This window comes from Archocentrus centrarchus, chromosome 7, assembly GCF_007364275.1.
Source record: "Archocentrus centrarchus isolate MPI-CPG fArcCen1 chromosome 7, fArcCen1, whole genome shotgun sequence".
Taxonomy (NCBI): domain Eukaryota; kingdom Metazoa; phylum Chordata; class Actinopteri; order Cichliformes; family Cichlidae; genus Archocentrus; species Archocentrus centrarchus.
In genome coordinates this window covers 24,564,203-24,570,202 of record NC_044352.1, presented here as the reverse complement: position 1 = coordinate 24,570,202, position 6,000 = coordinate 24,564,203, and the positions used below count along the sequence as shown (strand labels likewise).

The window sequence follows — 6,000 nt, the reverse complement described above, 5'->3', positions numbered from 1 at the left end:
TAACACTAAAGCAATATACACTGACTGAGCTAAATTTATTATGAAGAACAACAGTACACCAGACTATCAATGACTGCAATGAATGCAGTTAATTACCTGTTATTAAATACAAGAAAACAGGTTGGTGTGAGTACTTTTGAAATGGATAATTTACAGGATTTCCTCATGATGATGTAAATACAAAAAAAAAAAAAAAAAAAAAAAAAGAAAAAGAAATAAAAAGTGAGTATCTGAGCATCGATTCAGACAGAAAGTCCTTGTTGAGGAGAAAAGTCAGAGGAGATCTGCAGACTGGGTGGCACTGATAGAATGGCTGAGGTTCATTCATCCATCCATTTTCTTCCATTTATCCAATTCAGGGTCACCTGATAGATAGTAGATCTGGACTACTGAACTTCCATTTTATAACTTTTCACTGGAATTCTCAATATAAGGTGCAAAGAGATGTCAGAGCAAGTGAGGGAGACCATCATTAGGCTGAAAACCAAAAATAATCCTAGGAGAGAGATGCCAAAATCTTAAGTGAACAAGTGGCCAAAAAACAATGTGATACATTCTTAAAAAGAATGAATGCATTGGCCAACTCATCAACACCAAAAGGCCTGAGAGACCACAGAAGACAACTAAAGTGGATGATTGTGGATTCTTTCCACAATCAAGAACACTGTCAAGGAGATAGGCATATCATTGTCAAAGCCTACAATCGAGGAGATGTTCATGAATGGAAATACAATTAGATGCAGACCACTGGTTACACTCACAGAAAGGCCAGATTAAAGATTTGTGGAAAAAAACAAACAATTTGGAAGAAAAATTAACCTTTACAAAAATGACTGGAAGTGAAAACTTTGAGAAGTAAAGAAAACAGCTCATGATCTGAAGCATTACCACACCATCTGTCAAACATGGTGGAGACGATGTAATGGCATAGGGATGTGGCTGCCAGTGGAACTGGGTCACTAGTGTTTCATTGATGGTGTGACTGCTGATAGAAGCAGCAGGATGACTTGTGAAGTGTGCTGGGCTGTACTCTCTGCTCAGATTCAGTGATCAGACAGCATTTTACAGTGCAAATGGATAATGACCCAAAGCAAACTGCAAAAGCTATGCAAGAGTTTCTCAAGGAAAATAAATGGTTTATTCTTTAATGGCCAAGTCAGTCACCTGATCTCAACCCAGTAGAGTATGCTTTTTGGTTACTGAAGACAAAATCAAATGCAGAGAGAACCACAAACAAGCAGCAACTGAAGGTGGCTGCAGTAAAATCCTGGCAGAGCGTCTCAAGGGAGGAAACAACATTTGGTGATGTCCATGAGCTCTAGATTTCATTCACTGCAAAGGTTTAAAAAGAGTCCTTATTTTTAAAATTGTTAGTTTGTCAAGTTACTCTTGACCCTCTGAAAATGGGTAATGGAATTAATGTAAGACTTTTGTTAAACCCCTTTATTAAATTAAAGCTGAAAATCTGCACTTTGATCACATCTTTTTTTTTTCTTTCTTTTTGACTGTTAACTGTACTGAACTGGCTACAGCTTCTCACTGTAATGCTTATAACCATGTGCTTCTCTTTACAGTCACAGTTTAACCATTTCTGCCTCTCACGCCATAATATACTTCATAAAGAAAAAGCCCATGTAGTCCCTTTCCTGCATGGATTGTTCTTATATCGTCACTGTGGCGGTTTTTCCAGCATACTTACTCTCTAAAAGTTAAAGCAAGGGGTTGTTCTATATTTATCTAACTGGGACTTTTAACACTAGCCTGCTGTCCTAACCCAACACCAAAACAGAGTGAATAATGATAAACCTATCTCTCTGATAATTTTGTTTTTCAAAAAAGTAATTATGTTTTAATTAGTGTCAAAATGACATGTTAAGTTCACTTAATTTTAGCAGATTATTTTTGATAGAAGTTACTCCCGGGAGATCCTTTATTTAGTCTAAGACTAAGATCAAAATGACTTGGTTTATTATTGCTCAACAAAACCAAAATACACATAATATCGTGCATAAACCGATAGATATTTGTGGCTGGCTGAGAATTTATATTTTTACTTTGTTCCATTAGTTTATTTCTCCATAGTTCTGATATTATCAAACACGAGTTTTCAGCTGTCTGGAAGAAACAAAAAGCAACTTAAATTCTCGTTTGAAGTAGTAAAAAGTCTGTTTCTCAGTTATTGAAGCAAAGAACCGGAGACTTGGATCGCTGTTGCACAGAATTAAACTTCCAGTTTGTAATTTGATGCTCTGCGCTCAAGCAGACATATAGACAAATGAAACGCTTCATTCTTTTTTCAGTTTCAAAGTCATTGGCAAATTCCAATTTTTCTTTTCGGTTTTGATTTTCACTGGAAAGACCACGTTGCGTCAACTAAAATAAATTGTACACAGTTTTTTTTTCTCAGCTCACATTGGGCTGAGGGAAAAGTCGCCTTTTCTCTCCGCTCTTAATTCCCAAGAAGTGTCGGTACATTTGAGACAAAGAGTCGCAGTTATCGGCCTGCACAGATGGGTTGTCGACGCCGAATTTGATTGAAAAGACAAAAGAGGACTCTAACCGTAAGAGCAAAGCGGAGAAGTGCCCCCCCCCCCCCCCCCCCCCATCCCCCCGAAAAAAAAAAAAGAAAAGAAAAAATCATCCTTCTATCCCAGCGGGGCGTGAGGGGCGCGTGCAGCAAGTGTGCCGCTCAGTTTCAGGGCAGGGTTTGTCTTTGTCTGAAGCTCCACAAGATCGTTGGTGTATGTTTCGGATCTACATATTTTACCGCTTAATATTTATTTGTTTACATTTGAAGTTATAGACTAAGATAGCTGCCCCCCCCCCCCCCCCCCCCCCCCCCCCCCCCCATAAAGGTTATTAATCAAAACTACACCAGGTGGAAATCTGAAAGGTGGAATATATGCAATTTATATTTGATATATTTTCCCATCTATAATTGTAACTTTATGGAATTAAAATATAAGTAAAAACGTGAGTGTAGACTTTGTTTTGTTTATCTTTTTAAATCGTCGTCTGCTTAGCAGTTTGAATGTGCACGGCTGCTCTTATAAAAAAGAATTTTACAGTTTTATTTTAAAGGTATTTCTTCCATTTTTTTTCCTGGCATGACAATAGAATGCTCTGAGATATGTACCGAGTCATATCCTCCTACACAAATGACTTCATCTCCATGAACAGATTGAGCTTTGTTATTGTGTAGTTTTGATAAACAACCATTTCATGATAGCTTGGACGCTTAAAAAAGCAAACAAAAAAGAGTCAAGCCATAGGAGACAATTGCATCATGGAGAAAAACAGGGGGAAGGTGGGATGCGTCTTTCAGTTGGACACTGGCAACATGGACCTATTAGAAGCATGCAGATGGGATACCCACGCCAAAATTGCGTGGAGATGGTGTGTCGTGCGTGTGAAGTTTGTGGGAAAAGAGCAGAAATTTTTGTAACAGCCTATGTGCGTGTGTGTGCGCGTGCGCGCATTGATGAGATGCTGGACCAGGAGACTGACTACTCTGGGTGCTAGTGAGGGGTGGGGTCATTAATGGAGGTTGGGGGTTGGTAGGGTTGGGAGCTCTGTAACAGACAACCATCTGGTCCCCGTGGCGCGTGCTGCGCGCGTGGTTCCCCTGAGTGCAGTGGCATTTAATGGGTGGTCATGTCTCTCCAGTTTTTTTTTTTTTTTAAATAATAACAAAATATCACAGCCTCATTTAAAGTTGCTTCACACTTGGCAGGACTGGTTGTTTATTATTAAATACTTCAAGGCCGAGGCCAGGTAAACAAACAAAACATGAAAGATGCATGGTTAACAAGTTACAACCTGGTGTCAATTTATATTTCACGGTGGCTATTGTGATTGAAAAAAATGCACCCACAGCACCCCACCCTGCTGTTTTTTAAAGCCCCCACCTCACTGCGTGAAGCGTTAGCTGTAGTGGGATACACCCTACAGGTAGAGACCCCCTCCTCCCGGCAGAGTGCATAAAAACGTCATATGCAAAACCATTGTTGTCAAAATATAAGAGCAGATGCGATTTGAAAGTAGCGTGGCTTGGGTATATGGCTTGGAATAAGAGTCTGTGTCCATGTGGATACTTTTCATGGCAAGCCTGGCCCCTATGCGAGTAATGCATGTACTGCATCCTCTTGTTTTAAGCTTTTATATTTATTAAAAAACACCCAGCACTCTGTAGAGAATATATAAACAAAACAGTGCCAAGATTAAACGCATTAAATGAGAGTAAACGATCAAATTTGAACTAGAACAGAAAAGAAATTCAGCTGGCAAAATATAATAGACAGTTCAAACTGAGACATTGTTTTTATAGACAAAATATAATTATTTTATAAATGTTATATTTCATAGTTAAATTACAAAATGAATGAATCCTATGGCTTATATTTTGTTTCCGGGCATCTCTGAGCACTGCGTCATTACGCACCAATAACGGTGTATTTTATAAACAAAACCACGTTCTAATCAACTGTGTGCGAAAAAAACGAGTCTAGCTGAGTAAAATTTAAATATGATGTAAACAGAATTGTTTAATGAGTGGGGTATTTGATTGAAATTAGCATTTGACGCGTCAAAACCTGAAGCTTCTTCACTCACGCACACATTTTTTTCAGCTTTTAAGCAGATTTCGTTTGGTTATATGGATCATAACACAGACACGCACTGTAGCTACGCTTGGATTATAGTGATAGACAGATGGTTATCTGACTGAATGTGATGCTTTTGTCTTGTTTTCATAGAATGTCTTGTCCAAATCGTTTTGTGCCGGCTTGGGGGCGTACCCGTGACGCACGGAAACCGACGCCACGGACCTGGATATATACCGCAGCACTTGGCCGTTAGAGACACAACTTCGCGCCGATTTTGGTTTGAACACTACTGTGCACAAAGACAACGCTGAAAATGTCTCCGAACATGACATGTGAAGCTCTCCACTCTTTTTCTCCAAGGCTATCTCTTGCCAAAAGAAAAGAGGCTCTTGAACTGAGAAAGGTAAGCGAAGTGACTTAATATTTTTTCATTTCCTTTAACATCTTACTGGATATGTCAAATCTTGTAATTAATTAGCACTAAATGCTATGTTTTTTTTTTTTCAGACTATGAAACCGCTCATGGAGAAAAGAAGACGCGCCCCGTATTAACGACAGCCTGAACCGCTTAAAAAACCTAATCCTTCCCCTTACAGGCAGAGATGTATGTTGTTTTAATTTATATTTTCACTACATTCACTTTGCAAATGTAGCCTACTAGAGTCAGTAGAGTGTTTTGACACACACAATTAAACATTTTTTCCCCTTATTTTCTCCAGCACTCTCGCTTCTCTCCAAGCTTGAGAAAGCAGACGTCCTGGAAATGACCGTGCGGTTCCTCATGACATTAACCCAACCTAACAGTAAGTTAGTTATGATACTAATTAAACCTTTTGTTGCTGAATGTATAAACAGCAGACTACGTGAACAACAAACCTAACCTTTCTTTCTCTTTTCAGGTTCTGTAGACAGTGACCCGGGAAGGTTATAAGACTTGCCTCAAACGCGTGTCTGGTCTGCTTCCCCAAACCAGCTTGGCTCAAGACACACACCAGCGCGTCAACGACTTTGTCCAGCAGTCCATGTCCGCCACTGTCACCCCAACCTGCCTGAACTCTGCTGCGCTCAGAGCTCAATGACTTTGCCTCAGATTCACCAGAGACGCCTGAGCATCAAATCAAGCTTCAACTCCAGGCTGGAGAGCCACAACGCAGTAGCGCAGTGGCCCCCAGCCAAGAGGCAGTCAGACCCGCAGACTGCAATGTGGAGACCTTGGTAGATTTCTTAAGTGGTCTTCCAATAGCTGTAAAAAAAAAAAAGACGGTGATGTGTTTAATGTTAGGAAACATGTTGAGTGATAACATCACTTGTAAATACGCACAGTGATTTTGTCGTTTTGTATTATTATACAAAGCGACAAATAATTATACATAATTATTATAATTATATACTCATT

The 6,000-nt window shown here is 39.5% G+C and overlaps 1 pseudogene; it reads left to right on the top strand.

The window, feature by feature from the left end:
• Positions 1-4,917: 4,917 nt before the first annotated feature.
• LOC115783768 (transcription factor HES-2-like) lies at positions 4,918-5,823 on the top strand (annotated as a pseudogene).
• Positions 5,824-6,000: the final 177 nt, after the last annotated feature.